Source organism: Martes martes (genome assembly GCF_963455335.1).
Source record: "Martes martes genome assembly, chromosome: 1".
In the NCBI taxonomy this organism is placed as follows: Eukaryota; Metazoa; Chordata; class Mammalia; order Carnivora; family Mustelidae; genus Martes; species Martes martes.
In genome coordinates, this window is record NC_137888.1 from 94,534,522 (window position 1) to 94,556,205 (window position 21,684).

Here is a 21,684-nt window from a genome sequence, read left to right on the forward strand (position 1 = left end):
TTATTTTGCTAAGCCATATGAAAATAGAAGGTGAGTTTGTTTCTTCCTCAGTGAGTTCACATTTAGCTAGTGAATCTTTGTGTCTATGCTAGGAAAGGCAAAAGTCAGTCTTATTCCAATGCGATTAAAATAATTGCCCATGCAAATATTTTGTAGCATTACAAAAGACATGTTTCAATGTTTGCTTAATCTCTTATGTACCTGACTTCACCTTTTTATTCCAAAATGGCCAAAAATGAGCTCCCTGCAGAAGATCTCTGCAGTCCTTGAGAATTTCCCAGAGAACTACCCCATGTATTTTCCTGACCAAGTCTAACTAGTACTTCCACCCTAACCTCCCCATCCTGCTATCACACTGCTACCTCCATGGCTTTTGACCAGAGGAAGAGCCCCCATGCAGTGTGATCCTCTTACTATCCCCTCCCCCCACTCTGTACCACACACTTCTCTCTCTCTCTACCTCCTACTCTCTCCACTGGTGCTGGGCCACCCCCCTCCCCATCCTGGTTCTTAGAAGAGTCTACATTCAGATATGGTTTATTTATTTATTTATAAAGATTTTATTTATTTATTTGACAGACAGGGATCACAAGTAGGCAGAGAGGCAGGCAGAGGGAAGGGGGGAAGCAGGCTCTCCGACGAGCAGAGAGCCCAATGCGGGGTTCGATCCCAGGACCCTGAGATCATGACCTGAGCCGAAGGCAGAGGCCCAACCCACTGAGCCACCCAGGCGCCCCTCAGATATGGTTTAAAAAAAGATCTCAAATGACACAGAGTAGAGTCTTACCAATACACCCAATTTGCATTCCAAAACAGAACATTAAAATGTTCCTACTTGGGGCACCTAGTTGACTCAGTTGGTGGAGCAGTAAAGCGCGCAACTTGTGATCTCAAGGTCATGAGTTTGAGCTCCACACTGGGTGTAGAGATTACTAAAAAAATAAATAATTTTTTTTTTTTTTTTTTGACAGGCAGAGATCACAAGTAGGCAGAGAAGCAGGCAGAGAGAGAGCCCGATGCGAGGCTCGATCCCAGGACCCTGAGATCATGAGCTGAGCCGAAGGTAGAGGCTTTAACCCACTGAGCCACCCAGGCGCCTCTGGTTTTTTGTTTTGTTTTTTTGTTTTAATTTGACAGAATAAATAACTTTTTTAAAAACTTAAAAACTAAAATATTCCTGCTTAAGCAGCTGCACTGGATTACTTTCCTGCATTCAGTTCTTCCCCAAGGGCAAAAATCAGCTTGATTTAAGAAAAAAAATCACAAAGTCCGCTTTCTATCCAATAATGCAGAAACCATGTGCCCCCTCCAAACAACAGCCTAGGTACCTCTAGAAACCTCTTTGCTGCAATTACATAAAGTTATCCCAGGTCTCTTATATTCTGCAGTGGTTGTCTCCTGAATTCTACTGCTCAGAACTGGTATACAGCCCTCGAGTCTACACCTCACTCAGAGCGGCCTTAAAAGGAACTTCCCAAAAGAAACACATTTCATGGGGTGCCTGGGTGGCTCAGTCATTAAGCGCCTGCCTTCGGCTCAGGTCATGATCCTGGGGTCCTGGGATCGAGCCCCGCATCAGGCTCCCTGCTCAGTGGGAAGCCTGCTTCTCCCTTTCCCACTTCTCTGCGGTGTTCCCTCTCTCGCTGTGTCTCTCTCTGTCAAATAAATAAATAAAATCTTTAAAAATGTATTTTAAAAAAAAGAAACACATTTCACATAAAAGAAAAGCAACATTTTTTTTCCTTCTTGTTTATTTTTGATTAAGAAAATCACACTGAGAATAAATAGTGAATTAACACAAATGACAACAATTTGGAAAAGCTTTTTCAGCATAGAAACATTTCAGGAGTAGAATAAAAAAATATTTCACACATAAAAACTTGTCTTGATGATGTAGAATTTGAAACTTGTAAAACTTACAAAACAAACCTGTTAGCCTATAATTTGGACTCCCACTGAGGCAAAAATAGACAAGAAAAGTTTGAAAAGGATCATAACCTTTTATATTGGATTTTTACATATGCTAGAGAAACACAACACTAAAATTCCAGCCACTGCCTTATTCATAAGAATGCACACTGAGATGTTATAATGCTCTCTTGCCAATGTTTTCTTTTCAACCAACTTGATCAACACAATAGCAAAGTGGTTCATGAATTTGGGATAAAGTAGGACAACATGTCTGACTGTCTTAACAACAGCTGCTTGGCTAACTGTTTTATAGAAGGCATTGAGTTCCACTAAATGAAGGCTGTGTTTTTATTTTATCCTGGTCAAACCAGTCATCTAGTGCTAAGGCAGCTATCATGGTTGGTTGGCCAGAACTCTAGCCCATATCTGTGAAGGAGGACTCTCGATTGATCATTTTCAGCTAATTGGCAGGAAGCAACTGTTCACGGTCATACAAGGATGTGTATCTTCCAGCTCTGAGCTGCAGCCCATTAATGGTCATGAAATCAATTTAGTGGATTGCATTCAGCATTTTTTAGAAACTGAAATAGAATAAAAAATATTATTAATATAGTAAAAGTAAGCACGGTTTGGTGAAACTCAAGTTTCCTCTATATATATACTCATCTATAAATCATTACATATGGATATATAAATACATAATTCTGTATAAACCTCTCTCTCTATAATACACACATTCTGTGGTTACTCTGGGTAATATATTTCTCTCTGTAAAAAAAAAATAATTTAAAAGCCACTGTTCTAGCAGTAGTGGGAGAAACCATAGCTATCAAATCTTCTTTAACCAATGGAAAACATTTTTTTTTTTAAGATTTTACTTATTTATTTGAGAGAGAGAGAGAGAGTGAAGGAGAGTGCACAAGCAAGGGACAGAGGGCAGAACAGAGGGAGAAACAGGCTCTCGCTGACCAGGACCCTGGGACCCTTTGACCTGAGCCAAAGGCAGATGCTTAACCAACTGAGTTACTCAGGCGCCCCAATGGAAAACATTTTTAAGAGCTAACAACCAACCATTCTCTTTGTTCAGCCTTGGATTGTGTTCCAAACACGCTACTTTCCTCAATAGGTCGTGAAAACCTCACAAGGAACCTCTCTGTCTGCAAAACTATGATGTCAACATTCCCAAAAGCACCATGTCTTAACACCTTCACTCCTAGAACACACAAGAGAAATGGCATTCACATGAGCCTGAACCACACAACCCCTGGCCATGTCTGGATTTCCCAGCTGTGGCAGAGATAAGGTCTTGGTCATGTGATAGGCCTTCAGAACTCTCTGTAACTTCGTTTCCTTCTCTCATTCAAAAAAGCACAATAGAAAATAGAAATAGTAATAGTAATAGAAAATAGTGACAGTGGCCAGGATACTTGAATCCACTCTAATACTTTAAAAAGAAAGTGAGAGGGGCGCCTGGGTGGCTCAGTGGATTAAAGCCTCTGCCTTCGGCTCAGGTCATGATCTCAGGGTCCTGGGATCGAGCAGGGAGCCTGCTTCCCTTCCTCTTGCTCTGCCTGCTTCTCTGCCTACTTGTGATCTCTGTCTGTCAAATAAGTAAATAAAATCTTTTAAAAATACAAAAATAAAAAGAGAGCGAGAAAGAGAGAGAGTAAATCATTTGCAAACTTCAACTTCTTTTTTTTTTAATATTTTATTTATTTATTTGACAGACAGAGATCACAAGTAGGCAGAGAAGCAGGCAGAGAGAGAGAGGAGGAAGCAGGCTCCCCACTGAGCAGAGAGCCCAATGTGGGGCTCGATGCCAGGACCCTGGGATCATGACCTGAGCTGAAGGCAGAGGCTTTAACCCACTGAGCCACCCAGGTGCCCCGCAAACTTCAATTTCTTATAACCCTTATTAATAACAAAGATTGGAGACACCTCACCACCTTGTCATTGACACAATGTAGTAGAGCATTGCTATGGAGAGCTAAGGGTGTTCATGTCTCTCTCTCTCTCTCTCTGTTTATCCACAACTGCTCTTGGTTTTCCATATAACAGGTCAGTTCAGTATCTTTTGAAGAGGACACCCAGGCACCAAACACAAAGGAGCATACTCTAGGAGTTAGTGTCTAATTGCTGTCAGAACAGGGAACCGTCATGAGTAAGAAAGACTCCAAAAGTTCATCAGCGTGAATGACTTTACCTTAGGTCCCTTCTTTTCTGGCTTAAGATCAGTTATGAAACATATTCATCTTCTTCTCTGTTTTTCCCTTTCTTTCGGTTTAGGGCTTTGGATAAAGACCAGGTCTGTGGTTAGAAGGTTTGTGGGTGATGGAAATGCAAAGAGGAGATCATAATAGGTGACAAATCCCTGTACTTTAGAACTCAAACTCCATCTCTCTTTGATGGGAAATGGAAATTCGGGGAGTTGAAAGGACTTGTCAAGAGTCATGAGACTTTCTACTGGGACGCCTGGGTGGCTCAGTTGGTTGAGCAGCTGCCTTTGGCTCAGGTCATGATCCCAGGGTCTTGGGATCGAGTCCCGCATCGGGCTCCTTGCTCAGCAGGGAGCCTGCTTCTCCCTCTGCCTCTGCTTGCCTCTCTGCCTGCCTGTGCTCACTCTCTCTGACAAAATAATAAATAAAATCTTTAAAAAAAAAAAAAAAAGAGTCATGAGACTTTCTAGAGGCAAAGACAGTAGAAACGTCCTGGCACTGAGATTCCCCAACAGTAGCCTTTCTCCGGGGGTGGACTAGGCCCCAGCCTGCTTGATTTATTAGCAGCCCGTTCTACTGATAATAGTTGCGCCTCTCAGAGTGAGGAGTGTCAGGCCTTGTGGCTACTTTTGGAAAAGAGGTAACAAAGGGAAAATTTTGAGGCACTAAAGAAGTGCTATTTAATTTATTCATTTAATGAACTCCAGTTTAAGTCACAGATGCACAGGATGCAAAGAAGGACAAGACCAAGCCCTCTCTCGTAGAGTGTATACTGTAGCACAGAAGAAGACCACATATGCACTTAATTATGAGACAATACTGGGAGGTTATAATGGTGGAATAAACCAGGGCCATATCTAAAGAGAAGTTATGGTGACTTTTGCCTGGGCTTGAGCGGATGTAGGGATTTGGGGGATATGTGTGGGTGTCGGAGGCTCATGCAGAAACCAGGTTAGCCGTGAAGAGAAGCGATCGTGTGAGGAGTCCAGTTGCAGTGGCCCAGGTGGTCTTGCTACAGAGTCACTAACTTTCATGTGGGACTCTTACTAGAATGGAGACCGTCATTCAGAAGCCAGAGGGCGAAGCCCGAGATTCTGCGTTTCTAACTAGATCCAGGCGGTTCCCTTGCTGCTTCTCCACAGGCCACACTGTGAGGAGCAGAGGTTGAGGAAAATGAGAGGACAGAGTTTTCATTGCAGCCCTATCTCCTGTAATTGGTGCTTTCTGGGTCAATTCGTGAGACTCCTCTTCCTTATCCGTAAGAATGGCCATAATGTTATATACCTTGCAGCTTGTAGAGATTGAATGAGAATGTAAGCACAGTGCTCAAGACAAAGTAGAACTCAATTAAAATGAGTTCTTTTCCTATTGTTTTAGAATTACACAATATAATTTGGCTCCAAAGAACAAGATTCACGTAGAAAGCCCTCTCATATGAATCCATTCAAACTCTCATAGCCCTTTTTCAAAGTAAATATCCCTGATATGTATTTGTTTTTACAGCAAATTAAGGCATTAAGATTTTCCCTGAGGCAATAACAAAACAATGGCCAAGTCAGATAAGAATGCAGGAAGTATTATGCCTAGTCCCATAACCTAACCACTAACCCACTCAACCTTGCCCTTAATGAAGTAATGTGGTAAATGGGTGAAACATGGGAAATTTTGGAACTTCCCTATATATCCAAGGGAAAAGGCCCTGCAATCATGTGGTTTCATAAACCTAAACTTTCTATAATGTGTTTGGAAATTAGATAATCTGAAATAAATAGTAACCACATTTGCGAAGGGTTTTCTTGGATCTTTTTCTTACATATCAAGACATTGAACCTCAGAAAAATTGTGTCGGGAAGGTCAGATATTTTCACCTGTTTTACAAATGAGGACACCGAGGCCCGGAGCGGTGAAGTGACTGCTTCGCTATCCTGTAAGGTTTTTTTCTTTTTGTTTTTTAAGATTTATTTATTTGAGAGAGAGTGCACATGCGTACTCACACGTTGGGGGTGGGGCAGAGGGAGAGGAGCCCAAGCAGCCTCCCTGCTGAGTGCAGAGGGAGCTCAGTACCAGGACCTTTGAGATCAGAACCTGAGCGGAAACCAAGAGTGGGCAGGCACCCCTGTATTTTAAGTTCTTAAGGAACCGAAAGCCATGGCCCAGTATGGCTCACCTCCAAGCAATCTGTTTTTGTTTGCCGGGATGGGAGGCGAGCACAAGAGGGAGGTGGGAGTAAGAAGGTAGGGGTTTGTGTTGAGGGTGGGCAGCGGAGCAGAAAAGATTTCCCGAGAGTGGAGTATGGCTTTTGCCTTCTGGTCAGTTATGGCATTAAAGACTTAGTGCCTGTGCTCACAGCTCCAGTTTGTTGGGATAGAGTTAAATAAATCACATTGGAGGGGGAATGAAATCTCATGTGAGATTTTAAAACATTTTGGCAAATTCACAAGGAGCATTTTTGGGATTCGCCCAATTTTTTTCTTGATTTTAATATGCCTTTTTTTGGCTTCAATTTTTTCCTGTTTTCTCTATTTTTTCTGATAAAATTCCAATTTGAGGAAGTTGGCAAATTATGAAAACACTTATATGAAATTCAGATTTCCTTCTTCCTGTATGTATTTCAATATTTATTAATACCTGGGAAACATAAAGTTATTTTAATGAGGATCATTTAAGTAATGGGATTGGCACTTTAAAGGTAGAATTGCTATTTTGTACATGATGACAAGTCATTTGGATTCTTTTTTTTCTTCAAATGAAATTTGAGTGTCCTACTAAAATTGAAAAATGAAAAAAAGTATAAGTAATAGTTTAGGAAACTCTATAGCACAGACCACTAGGCGATAATGTATTTTATTTGACATCCTACTACCAAGCGATCTTTAGTTACTAACTTTTAGACTCATTGATCATAGATGTTTATAAAAATAACACATAGGGACAACAAGATTCATTGAATAAATACGCTTGATAAATGTTGCTTGGGCACAGCTGAAACCATGATAGAGAAGCTCCTGCCCTTAAGAAGCAAATATTCCAGTACTTTCTGAAATATTTCTTTTTTTGTTAAGATTTTTGTTTATTTGAGAGAGAGAGAAAGAGAGAAGAAGCAGGGGGGAGGAGCAGAGGGAGAAGCAGACTCCCCGCTGAGCAGGGAGCCCAATGTGGGGCTCAATCCCAGGACCCTGAGATCATGATCTGAGCTGAAAGCAGATGCTTAACTGACTGAGCCACCCAGGTGCCCTCTCAAATATTTCTGATCATGAAATAATTTGTTCATATCTTTGGAGTTGAATATTTTATTGTATCTAAAGATATTATAAATCAGCAATTGATTATAACATGCTAAATGTGATCCTTCACTTTGTATTAAAGAGTCCTTGAAGGAGGAACCGTATCTCAGCCAGCCTTTTTTATTTCTGTAATGACTGGCTGAGTGCTTTGCTTATAACAGGCACTCAGTAAACACTTGTGAATTCAAGTTTTTGGATGGAATTATTTAGAGAATTTGATAAACTGGCTGCATTAAGTACCAGAATTTATTAGATAAACATATTTTTCATCCTAAATTCTGTGTTGCTTTTCAGGATCAAATATGAGACTGAGGTGAATAGGCCATCGATCTGTTTGAAAGCATATAAATCATCCTTTTCTAGCTTTAAAGAGGCAAGAATAAAGCTATTTGTTATTTTTATTTTTTTTTAAGATTTTATTTATTTACTTGACAGACAGAGATCACAGGTAGGCAGAGAGGCAGGCAGAGAGTGAGGAGGAAGCAGGCTCCCTGCCGAGCAGAGAGCCCGATGCGGGGCTCGATCCCAGGACCCTGGGATCATGACCTGAGCCGAAGGCAGAGGCTTAACCCACTGAGCCACCCAGGCGCCCCAAGAACAAAGCTATTTTTGGGGCGCCTGGGTGGCTCAGTGGGTTAAAGCCTCTGCCTTCGGCTCAGGTCATGATCTCAGGGTCCTGGGATCGAGCCCCACATCGGGCTCTCTGCTCGGCAGGGAGCCTGCTTCCCCCCCTCTCTCTGCCTGCCTCTCTGCCTACTTGTGATCTCTGTCTGTCAAATGAATGAATAAAATCTTTAAAAAAAAAAAAAGAACAAAGCTAGTTGAACATTTTTTTCCTCCTATAATGACAGCTCTGGCCCTTGTCATTGGCTCATGATTGTTACAAAGCAGTAAAACCTGGTCAAAACAACATAGGTGCCTACAGGTCAGCACACATCAAATCTCAAATCCCAAATAGGTTATAAGAGTCATGAGGTTGGATTTCCATAAGCTATGACATTTAGGAATTCCCTGCAATCACAGATAGTACTCACTGGTAGAGTGACTGCTTTAAATGAACTTGTCTATCTCAAGAGCATCAAATATCCAGATAATAGAAAGGCTTATACCCTCCCTGATAAAAACAACTATCTCTGTGGAGACTTGTGACCCTCTTCTAATCTAAATATGAAGCTTGAAGCCTAATATTTGCTTCAGTTACTTGTCTGTTTCTTCCAAGCCCTATATGGATCTGACAAATGATATGATTTCTTAAAGTGAGGATTATTAGGATCATATTTTATAACAGTACTGACCCTACAGACTTTATTCTCTTTTATACTCAGCACATTTCCATCTCTTTTGTCACCATTGCTCAAATAATTTAATAAAATTAAACTGGATTGTCTGGATCCCAATAAAATATAAATAACAACGCAGGCTTTCCTACCTTGCCCATTGTGCTGAGGACTGACCAGCTGTAACAATTCACAGTTCTTATTTAGGGAAGAGCCATAGGTGGTGGCCATTGACTCTAAGACCATCCAGCATATCTAAAGCATCTTGAACAACGAGTGGCGTGCTGGTAAATGTTTAACAACCAACTCCCTGAAAAGGAAAGGAAAGAACCCTGATTTATAGTGTTTGTTGATTTCATGGTACAATTTCTCCCACCGCAGCTGTTTTCAGGCTGACAATGTGAACTCTCGGAACCCACTCTTGGGAAGAGGTGCCACGGTGGGCTCTCGCCACTCGGTAGGTGTGACTCCATCACCCCACTCAGTAAAAAAAAGCACAAAATGCATCATCTTTTCACAAAACCGCTAAAAAGGATTTCAAGGTCTGATCTGATACAATGATCGACATAAAGGCATTCTAAGACGTGTCTCAAAATAAAAGCCCTTACGAAGTAAGAGGGATGACATTTCACCGACCCAGAAGTCATAAAGAGAGAAAGTTCAAGACCTCATCTTTGGTAACAGAGTTAAGTGTTACTATTTTTCTTTATCAAGATATTATCACCCAACATGGTATGATTTCTGATGGGTGGACCTTCACTCATCTTAAGAGTAGAAAGTGTATTATTCCTTGTTGTCAGGGAATACGTATTTTACAGATGTGTTTTTTTGTAAGTAGAGTTTATCCCTCTAATCAAAATGTTCAAATATTATTCTAATGGCATTGCATTAAAAACCTGAGAAAATATAGCAATTCTCTGACTTCTTAGAAAATGTGTAATATGATGATTCCTTCACATATCCTGGTTTTTCGTTTAGGACATTAAGAAAGACTTTAGACCGATCTGTAAAACTCTGCAGTGCACTGAGGAGTTATTTAAATAAATTGAGCTGCAGGGATCCCCCACTCACTGTTGTGTGGTTGAGTATTTAGGTCGGCTTTTTATATTTCTCCTTTCGCTTCAGCCTTTGCACCTGCTGTGAGCTGTCACTTGCTGTCTGAGTGACGGCCTCTGGCTCTTTCACTGTCTCCTCCCCATTTCTAATTTGCTGCTTCCAACCTGCTGAGGGCTAGGAAACAAAGCAGCTAGCCCACCTTCTTTCGCCTTATGTATTGGATAGACTCGGAGAGAGGGCCTGGGGGGAGTTAAAGGGCAATGATTTCCATCCATCAATTCTGACAGCTAGTTTCCCTACTGGAAATGAATCTGTACATTTCCTAAGACAAAGGGGAAAGGTACCAGTGTGGTTCTTGTCCTGTACCATTGACGTTGGGACTGAGATCTATATTGGCCACAAATTCACTAAGATATTACTATTTTCTCTCATCTTGCAACACCTTGAAATATTAAGTGTGTCTTTTTTCCTGTCTCAGGACGTCACAAAGAATAGACCCATCCTACTATTCGGAGTTGGATTCCGGACATGAGATCTGTCCCCTCTGCTCCCCTATTCAGAGTTCTCCATTGCCTCTAAATTGTCATCTGTACTCACACAGGGAAAGACAATTCGGTCTACAACTTGGGATCTTTCTTCTCTAGCCTTCCCCCTCCTCTAGCCACCATAGGTAAACCTTATGCACAGGAATGTGTAGATCTTAAGTGTACGATTCAGTGAGCTTGGATCAAAGTGTACATTTGAATATCCATCATCCCAATGATGATATCAGACATTCTGTCACCCCAGAGAGTTGTTTCGTGTCCCTTTCAATCAATTCCCACCCCTAACAGGCAGTCCCTGTTCTGATTGCCTGTTTCTGAGTTTTGTCTCTGACTTCTTTGGCTCAACATGGAGTTTTGGGGATTTAGCCATCTTGTTGTACATATTAGTGGTTCGTTCCTTTTTACTGCTGAGTACCACTCCAGTGTATACAGACACCACAATTTGCACATCCGTACTCCTGGTGATGGACACCTGAGTTGTTCCTGGTTTGGAACTATTACGAAGAATACTGCTGTAAATATTGTTGGATAAGTCTCTGTGTGAACATTTTTTTTTTCATTTCTTTTTTTATCTCTCATAGGGCAAGCACCTAGCAATGGAACTGCTAGGTCATAGGATAGGTGTGTAATTAACTGAATTTTTTTCTCAACATCTTTTTTTAAGGATTTTTTTTATTTGTTTGACAGAGAGAGAGATAGCAAGAGCAGGAACACAGATAGGGCAAGTTGGAGAGGGAGAAGCAGGCTTCCCACCCAGTAGGGAGACAGGTGTGGGGCTCAATCCCAGGACCCTGGGGTCATGACCTGAGCTGAAGGCAGATGCTTAACAACTGAGCCACCTAGGTGCCCCTGTTCTCAACATTTTTTAATGAAAAATTTCAAATATACAGAAAAAGTGGAAAGAGCTATACAATGAACAACCGTTTTCCAGTACCTAGCCCCTAAATTCTACAAGTAGCATTTTGCTAATTCACTTCATCATCTACCGCATATCTATTCCCCTATTTACCCATCAATTCATCATCTTTCCTGAGGCATTTCTAAGTCAGTTGCAGACTTCAGTCTACTTCTAAATACTTCAGCATGTATCTTGCTGACTAGAGTTCAGTATTCGTTTATAGATTTTTTGAAAGATTTTATTTATTTATTTGACAGAAAGAGAGATCACAAGTAGGCAGAGAGAGGTGGGGAAGCAGGCTCCCTGCTGAGCATAGAGCCCGATGCGGGGCTCGATCCCAGGACCCTGGGATCATGACCTGAGCTGAAGGCGGAGGCTTTAACCCACTGAGCCACCCAGGTGCTCCTCGTTTATAGATTTTTTAGATATAATTTATATACAGTGACAAGCACCAATCTTAAATGTGCTTTTGATGAGTTTGGGTAAATATAACCCAAACTCTTACCAAGATACAGGACATTCCCATCATGCCAGCAAGTTCCCTCAAGAGAGCTCCCTCTTTCCACTTAACCCCCACTTCCGTTCACCATATGCGACCACTGTTGTGAATGGTTTTATCCAAAGTTAGTTTTGCCTGTTCTAGATCTTCATATAAGTGGAATCATATCATGCGTACTCTTTGGAGTAAGGCTTCTCTGACTCAGCATAATGGCTTTATGTTGCAAATATAAGGAGTTATTACTTTTTCTCATTTTCGCCAAAAAAATGGATATACCACACACTTGTTTAGCTATTCTTTTGTTCATGGACACCTGGGCTGTTTTCAGTTTGAGGCTGTTATGAGTGAAGCTGTATAAATATTTTCTTTTTTAAAAATTTTATTTAAGTAATCTCTACACCCAACATGGGGCTTCAACCCATGACCCCAAGACCAAGGATCACATGCTCTTCCGACTGAGCCAGCCAGGTGCCCCACCTTTTCTTTTTCTGTTATAAATATTCTTGTTTTTTTAAGATTTTATTTATTTATTTGACAGACAGAGGTCACAAATAGACAGAGAGGCAGGCAGAGAGAGAGAGGGAGGAAGCAGGCTCCCCGCTGAGCAGAGAGCCCAACGTGGGGCTGGATCCCAGGACGCTGGGATCATGACCAGAGTTGAAGGCAGAGGCTTTAACTCACTGAGCCACCCAGGCGCCCCGTTATAAATATTCTTATACAGATCTTTGTTTTCATTTTTCTTAAGTAAATACCTAAGACTAGAATTATTAGGTCAGAGAGTAGGTATACACTTAGTTGTGCAGTTGTGGGACTGTATTTAAAGTGGTCGTTCCATTTTACATACCCACCAGCATGTATGAGAGTCTCAATTGCTCCAGACCCTCACCACACTTGGTAAAGTCAGTTTTTTAAAATTTAGTTAGTCTGATGGTGTGAAATGATGTCTCATTTGTGGTTCTTATTTATATGTTCTTGATGGCTGATGATATTGGCTATGTTTCCAAGGCCATTTTGGCTATCTGTACATCTTCCTTTCTGAAGTGGTTTCTCATTTTAAAAATGGAGTTTATTTTTTATTGTTGGATTGTATTGGTTCTTTATATATTCTGTCAGACATACATTTGTAAATGTTTTCTACCAGTCTGTGACTTGCCTTTTTGTTTTTTTCACAGTGTCTTTCAAATAGCTGTTTTCATTTTGATGAAGCTCAATTTATTACTTTTTTATGGTTAACACTTTCTGTGTTGTATTTAAAGGAAACATTGCCAGTTTGAAGGTTGCAAAAATTTCTCCGTTCTCCTCTGTTAACATTATAGTTCTGGCTTTTACATTTAGTATGGTGATTTTCAAAGACTTTTCTGAGGTCCAGAAAACACTACCAGTACATGTATTGGTAAGATACAAAAGTGGGAACCAATAACTAAGTTCATTATCTCATCTTAAATCTTCTTGATTCTCTCTTGAACCATTTGTTTATAATTCTAAATGCCACTCAAATCATTGTTGTTGTAAACAACAAGAAGGAATTCGTGTCTCCTCATTCCTAACACCAGGAGAAAATTTATTTTGTAGTCCTGTTGCTCTGTTGGATGAATGCTTCCTGGTTTGTGAGCTGAGCCAGAATGGGAGTCCACAGGGCAACACGCAGTACATTGCAAGACAGGACGGTTTCAGGCACGGTGCCCCAACAGCTGTTGTGTAGCTAGTTTGCCTACTTTGACTAGCAGAATTTTCTCCTTCTTTCATTTTTTAAAAGATTTTATTTATTTATTTGAGAGAGAGAAAGAGCACAAGCAGGGGGAAGGGCAGAGAGAAAGGGGGGAGCAGGCTCCCCACGGAGCACAGAGCCCTTACATGGGACTCTATCCCAGGACCCTGCGAGATCAGGACCCAAGCTGAAGTCAGGTGCTCAACTGCCTGAGCCACCCAGGCACCCCCGAGTAGCAGAATCTTGATTAAAATTGTCAAAGACTCCTGGATCAGCTGTGTATTCTTAATGTAATCTTAATATTTGGAACCTTATGAAGTTTTATTAACTGACAGCGGTAACAGTACACTATAGAGTAAACGTGTGTGTGTGTGCACATGCACACACGCATACACGCGTGCTCATAGTAAAACACATGGACTATTTCTTCCACGAGGTCTCCAGCCTTCCTTACTGACAAAATGGGAAAGACCTTCAAGAATCTCAGGGACTTTTCTCTCTTTGGGCGGCTTTGTTTCCGTTCCCATGATGCCAGGTCTGCACTGTCTGTGGCTCCTTCATCATGCAGTAGTGGCGGGGGGACAATGGCTTCCTTGTGTTCAGACACTTAACATCAGTGGCAGAGAGGGTTCTGGCTGTCTCTGCGCAGGTGCTCGAAGCTCAGGTTTTTCACTTTTCTTTTTTCTTTTTGACTCTTTACCAACCTCTTTTCCATAACTCGAGCTAAGCTCATATTCGTCTCACAGAGCAAAAGGAGGTCCCCTGTGCCTCCCACATATCCCACCCAATTCCTGGGGCCAGTCTCGGTTTCGGTCCCCAGAACAGCAGGAGGTTCCTGAGCTCTTCTCTACCCTTTTGCTCACGGTCTTTAAAGGACGACAGTCATTTAAAGCAAGGTTACCTACCTTGCTTCGGCTGCTGGTAGAAGACAGTTTCTCGATATTTGAGATTGAGCAGGTTTGAGAGAGTTCTTGGACATCAGTATTCTGAGTCTTGACTTTTAACACCCCTTCGATTCCAGTGGCTTTGCCCCTCATCGTGTTCCACTTGGTTCCCAAAAGACACAGCCTCCTTCGGCTAGTAGGATTTGCTTAAAATAAGATAAATATTTAATTAAAAATATATTCCCGGGGCACCTGGGTGGCTCAGTCGTTAAGTATCTGCCTTTAGCTCAGATCATGATCCCAGGGTCCTGGGATTGAGTCCCACATCAGGCTCCCTGCTCAGCAGGAAGCCTGCTTCCCCTTCTCCTTCTGCTTGTGGTAACTCTCTCGCTGTCTTTCTTTTCTCTCTGTCAAATTAATATATATATATATTTTTTTTTAATTTGTTTCCATCTTTTAATAGATAGGATTCCCATGATGCCAAAAAATCAGGTGAACTAAAATTTTAACTTTTTAACAGTTGTTTCTAGCTTCTTACCAGCACGGCCTTTGTTGAGATGCCTACTCCTTTAAATTATGCAACCGTTAGTAATTCTCACTCCACAACTGGTTTAGCTTAGTCTAAAAATATGGACATTTAATTATACCAAAAGTCAGTAAATATGACCATTTTTTTGCATGAGAATTCTTGGGAAAACATTTTAACCATCGAAAATATCATTAATTTAAAAACTAATTAGACTAAATAAGATTTGGCAAGTTCCACCCTAAAGACAAATCGCTCATATTTTTCTTAATTTGGTCGTGCACGTTACCATGGAGACGGTGAAGTCAAAACACACAAGCCAGTGTATTGTTCAGCTCTGCACTTCCTACTATAGATTTGATTAAGTAATTCTGGCCTACTCATGTTGAGAATCTGAGAACATAGCATTGTTTCTTTTGTAAAAACATGGTCAGCATTCAGACGTGATCAATAAGGCAAGAGGAATTCGATCTTATTTGTAATCTTTGCTCCTTCTAATGTGATAAAATAAGGAGGTAAATTGCTTCCTTCAATTAGTTATTTTTGTGGTAAAGGTAATGCCTCTGATTCATTCTGCAGAACAGCGGGGCTTGATCTTGTAAAAAAGGCTGAAAAAAACTGCTTCTTTGGTGAATGAGGCAGGTGTCCTTTCAGACTAACACACCAAAAAAGGCGATTTGTAGGCTCATTTCCTTTGCAGATGCCTTGAATATTATTCTCCATCTTCCTGCCCTACATTATACTTAGAACAATAAGAAAATGCACCTCCTTTTCAGGAAGGTGTGTTTGTGGTCTTGTGATTTTTTTTTTTTTTTTTAAGATTTTATTTATTTGCTTGACAGAGATCACAAGCAGGCAGAGAGGCAGGCAGAGAGAGAGGGGGAAGCAGACTCCCTGCTGAGCAGAGAGCCCGATGCGGGGCTCGATCCCAGGACCCTGAGATCATGTGTGGTTTTGTAATTTTGCCTTTTTGAGACCCACTCGTGATGTGCTTCTGCTCTCTTATGATAACGTTGCTTCTGTCTCCTCTGGAGCTCATCTAGAAACTCAAGATGTTATGATCTCTATATTCTGTTTCTTTTGCCCTTAAGACTGGCAGAAGAGCCATTCCTGATGCTTTCATGGAACCCATTTCATGAAGGATGTCACCAGCAGCTTAGCAAAGATAGGTTCTGCCCACACAGAAGTCCCTTTTCTGGCAGTTCATGAGGACATAGAAACAAAAACGCCTTAGATTTGCTTTGTTTTGTTTTTTAAGTGAATTAAGTCTGAATCCCAGAGAATATCAGAGACCATCCCGCCGGGCCCTCTCCGCATCACCAGGAAAACTAAAGTGATCCTCTTTAGGACATTACTTTCTTTGTATCCGAACACTCCTGGGGAATTTCGAAGCTGACCAATAGTAACAGTCGGCTTCCTAGCCAGGGTTTTATTCAGCAACGGTCAAGTCACTCAGGCAGCTGAATCATTCCAGTCCTTTTCTAAAAATGTTCCTGCTGCACCAAACAATGAAATGATTTCATCTCAAGTACAGAGAAGCCTCACTCTTTAGGTTTTCCTGCTTGACTCTGTATGGAAAATATTTCAAAAATAGCTCATTAATGTATTTCTTTCCAATAATTAAAACATGAATATTTAATCTGATAATTACCTGTCATCCCAGTAGAAGAACGATGGGTACAATTTCTAACCAAGTCGTAGAGTACCACACGGCCTCTGCGATCGCAATCACAGAAACGCTCTTTCTCTCACAGCCCTGAACTCGGAGCATATACCAGATGTCTGTGGCACACATCTCAGCCCTGGTTACTCTGTAAATACCAGCGTCGAGAGTGAGCTCATGGGAAAGGAACTATCCGTTCTCAGCAGCCCAATAGATGGTGTGTTGGAGAGCTCAGAGCTGAAGCGGGCCTCCTCCCCCCTGCCCCCCGGGCTAGCTGCTTTGGAGGTGGAGGTGGGGGGGACCGTTCCTCTGCCTCGGGAAACCTTGGCCGTCCCCTCCAAGGAGAGCCAGGACAGATGGGCAGTGTACTTGACAAGGAACCCCTGAACCCTGGCTTCAACGCCCTTCTCCTGTACTTTAAAAGCAGTACTGTATTTTTTAAGTGTTGGAACTGGCAGCTTTGCCGGTCACTGGCTCCAGTGAACAATCCTCCATTCAAATCCAGCAGCCCCAGCCCAGATCTAGGGGAAAGCCATGCTGAAGGACACAGAGGGAGGCCTCTCTGCCCTCCACCGTGCGGAGGGCGAGGGTTATGTCAGGCGCCCCGAAGATTCCAGAGGGGGGATTTCAGTGGAGTTCTCATACAGCAGCTATTATACCAGTTTCACAAGGAGGATTTACGAACTGGAAGGAAAAAAAAAAAAAAGACGACGAAGAAGTTTACCTTAGTTGGCTTCCTTTTACTGGTGCCACCAAGGTCTAAGCCTCTCCAAATCTCCTCCAAGCGGGAGGCCTGTCCCCCTCCCTCACTGGAGGCCTCTTCAGCCAGGCCAGATTTTGTAGTACTAACATTTCTAAGTAAACAGCAGAATAAAATGTCCCTTTTAAAGGAGCCAGTGCAGAATGGAGGTGAGGGAAGGTTGTTACTTGCACTAAGGCAAGGAAAGGCAAGGGAAGACAGAAGAGCAAAACAGGAGGAAGAAAGCTGAAGTATCTGCTGATGGGTTTAAGTCCTTTAAGATGAATGGGGTCGGCTGAGTCTCCTAGGGGCTCATCCACTAGCTGCCCGTGATGGCAGTACCTTCCAGCACACATGAGTACACGCACACACGCACGCATGCTCCCTGGGCAGCCCACATCACTCAGCCTGAATCCTTGATGCGTTTCCCAGAGCAGCTATAACAAAGTGCCAGAAATTGGGTGGCTTATGGGGTGACTAGATGACTCAGTCTGTTAAGCGTCTGCCCTCGGCTCAGGTCATATTCCGGGGTCCTGGGATCGAGCCCCACATCTGGTGCCCTGCTCAGTGGGGAACCTTCTCCTCTCTCTCCCTCTGTCTCTCCCCCAGTTTGTGCTCTTTGTCTCACCTTCTCTCTAAAATAAATAAGATAAAGCCTTTAAGAAAGAAAGAAAAGAAAGAAAGAAAGAAAGAGAGAAAGGAAGAAAGAAATTGGGTAGCTGAGGACAACAGAAATGTGTCTGCTCACAGTTCTAGAGACTAGGAGTCCAAAATCAAGGCCTTGGCAAGGCCAGGCTCTCTCTGACAGTTCGAGGGGAGAATCTTCCCTTGCTTCTAGCTTCTGGTGTTTGCCAAATATCAGCCCCGCTACATAACCATCTTCCCCACCAGTTCTCACCTCATCTTCCCTCTGTGTGTCTGTCTCTCTGCGTCGGAATTTTTCCTTTTGATGAGGACGCTGGTCCCCTCGGATTAGGGCCCACCCCAAATGGCTTCATTTTAATTTGATTAGCTCTGTTAATCACCCTGTTTTCAAGTAAGGTCCCATTCTGGGGTACTAGGGATTAGGACTTCAGCATATCTTTTTTGGAGGACACAATTCAATCCATAACAAGCCCACATTTGCGAAGCACCTCCCGCTACTTTGTGCTTAACCTCCTCAAAGGTTGTTCAGGGTAGCAGGGCAGGGAAGAAGAACTTCTCAAGGGAGATGAATCTCTAGATCAGGGCACTGGGACAAACAGGGGGGAGGCTGGTTTTTCTAGTATGCTGGGATGTAGACATAAAAGCATCAGGAAGGAATAGACCTCTTGTCTCTTGGGGACTCTGTGTACTAAGCCTGTATCCGGCACTTTCATGATCACCTTGTGTCTTAAACAGCTGGATCACCCACTTCATTTTCACTTTGCCTTTTCCTCAAATGCCCCTTGAAGATTTTGCCCCATAGATGACTATGGATATGCTTTAGTAAATAACATCATCCCATGGTACAGCCGGGTGGCTCAGTGGGTTAAGCGTCTGCCTTTGACTCAGGTCGTGATCCCAGGGTCCTGAGATTGAGTCTCGCATGGTGGGGGGGGGGGGGTCCTTGCTCAGCAGGGAGCCTGCTTTTCCCTCAACCTGTTGTTCCCTGCTTGTGCTCTCTCTCTGTGTCAAATAAATAAATAAATAAAATCTTAAAAAAAAAAAAAGAAAGAAAGAAAGAAAGAGAAAATGACATTACCTGGACAAATTCTTAATTTTGTAGATGAAGAAACTGAGGGCCAAAGAGGCCAAGTGATCTCTCCCAACTTGCACAACTTATTGGTGTCAGAATAGGGCTAGAATCCAATTTGTCTGACTCCCACTCCAGCAGTCTTTGTTTCAATGTTGCCTTCCTATTTGACTGGACATTATTTGCAGGTAGGAAACAAATTCAGCCTTATTTTACTCCTACTCTTCTACAGAGATGAAATCAAACAACTTCTTAATTGTTCGTCCCCAGGACGGGAGCAAATTGCATATGATTGGAGTATAATACGTATTTCTTGCGCCAGAATAACCCTGCCCTTACTGGGGCCTGTGTGGAAGATGGAAGTTCCAAGAGACATGGATACAGATCCTACCTTGAGGGCGCTCATTGTCTTGTAGAAGATTCAGAAATGTAAGGAATTAATCAAGCTCTAATGGAATAAGTGTCACAAGAAAGATTTTGAACAAGTCTAGAGGGAGCTTGGCAATGGCTAATAGTCATATGGGTCCCATGGACAAATTTACCAGGCATGGTCAGTGGACCGGGGAGGGTGGGGGTGGCCGGGGGGTCCGGGAAGGTTTGTCCAGGTTTGTGATGGCTGACTGTGTAGGGTCCTTGGGGCAAACAAGTCATGAATGTCAAAAAAGGAGAAAGGAAATGTAGGTTGGAGCCAGTTCCTTAAGATTCTTCATGCAATACTAAATCATTTAGACTTTGTCTATGGGTAATAAAGGTCCAAAGTTGGTTTTAAAGCAGGGAAATGACAGGAATCTGATTTCTCCCCCTCAGAAACAGGGAGAAGGTAGGGCTGGGACCAAGAAACCCTTGGAAGCACCAAACCTCACCGCCTTCGATGCCCAACACTAGTTCGGGGCCTTTGAGCCAAAGCAAGCAACATCAGGGGACACCCCCAACCCCCAGTTGGGTTCCAGATCACACCCTAGGGCTTCCAAGAAAAGCAGAGGTCTGTAGTAAGCACTGAATACCCAGTTTACCTGTGGGAAAATCCAGCTCCAATGCCGCAGAGAAAGCCCCTGACACGTTGTTAGGAAAGTGTCAGCAGGAGGGAGTCCCTGACATTTCAGAAATCCCTGTCCCCCTCTCTTTGTCCTTCTCAGTCTGTGTCGTTAATTTCCAGGCCGTCTCCATAGCAGGATCCAGGGAGCACCTCGGCATGCGTGTGGGAGTGTGTATCTGGCGGGGCCTCTTGGAGCCATAGGTATGTACTGAGTTTCATACCCAAGTAAACTCTGAGCAGTAGACGCAGCCGCTTTCCTCAGAGGTTAAAAGCAATAAGACCGTCTTTGTGCCTTTGTGGTCTGACTTTTCACAGGCTATTATGAAGGGTTGGGGGGTGGGGTGGGGGAGAGCTTAATCCATATAATTTGCATGTTAATGTCCGGTCTAAAAATATTCACTGCCAAAGGAAAAAACACTCTTTAAAATATGCTTCACGGGAACAACATTTCAGTTCTTGTGATCCAAGTGCCTAGCAGTAAGGGAAAGGACATCAGCTCATTGCAAATTAATTTCATTTATTACAAGCTTTCAGATCCAACAGCGCTACTTAGAGTTTTGGTAAAACATCATATTTTTACACTTCTTAAACCCAGAGTAGATTAAGGAAGCTCAGAAAGAGATTCTTTCAAAAAATTTCCATTCTTCTCCTCCCTTGACACACGTGTCTCAGCCACGTGCTGGGAGCCCCAGACTCTGCAGCCCACGGGGGTCCTCCGCTTGCCGCCCCCAGTATTTCCTCAGGAGCGGAAATTAAATGGGGATGCGCTTTCCGGTCAGTCCTTTTCATGACAAAAGAAAAGGAATCCATATTTCCATGATCAGATACGTAAGGAATTTTGTGATTTATGCGAATCAGGATACCAACTTCTCCTCCTAAAGGGAGAAACAAAATTTGTCTTTGAGGAAAATAGCATACGCAGCTAGGAGTTCGGTCTCTCTCCTCTAAAATTTGTCTGAGATGGTGAGCCCCCTGGGCGTTCCTGCAGGGTGGCCTGAAAGGGACGGCTGTTACCTGCTGAATCACCCTCCCCACATCCTGGCCCTCCTGCCCGCTCCCTGGGGGGTGTCTGCCCTTTCAGTAATGGCCACACTTGCTCAGAGAAAGATGAGGTCACCAGCTGCGTGCATGTCAAGGATGGCCAGAGAATGGCCTCTTCACATAAACTGGGTCCACCCTCAGGAGGTCGGAAGACTACTACCCTTTCCTGTGTACGTAACCCAGCAATTTGGGCAAATAATGAATAAAACTTGGAGGTTCTTCATGGCTTTCTTCACAATTTCCATTCCCTTAATTTCTTGCGAAAATAGAACCTTTCAGGTCTCTCTCTAAGTCTTTAGGGGTGAGGAGGGTAACACAGGAAGCCTTAGCAATAACAATTAAACATACAGTGAGAGTGGAAACTAGGGCAAAACAGATCAGGAAATCTGGATTCTGGGTTTAGTCGTCATCTTCCTGTGCGATCTGAGGGCCATCAGTTGACCTCTGTGGAATGTCCTTCTTCTTGGGGACATTGCATTAATTCACAGAGATATGTACTATTGATATGTGTCATGAAAAGAGAAGGGTGACCTAAAATATTTTCTTAAAGCAAGCTCTATCCCCATTGTGGGACTTGAACTCATGACCCGATGATCAAGAGTCACATCCTCCCTGACTGAGCCAGCAAGGTACCCCCAGAATAGTTTTTGATAGCAAATACAGAAATGAACTGACAAAAAGGCAGAG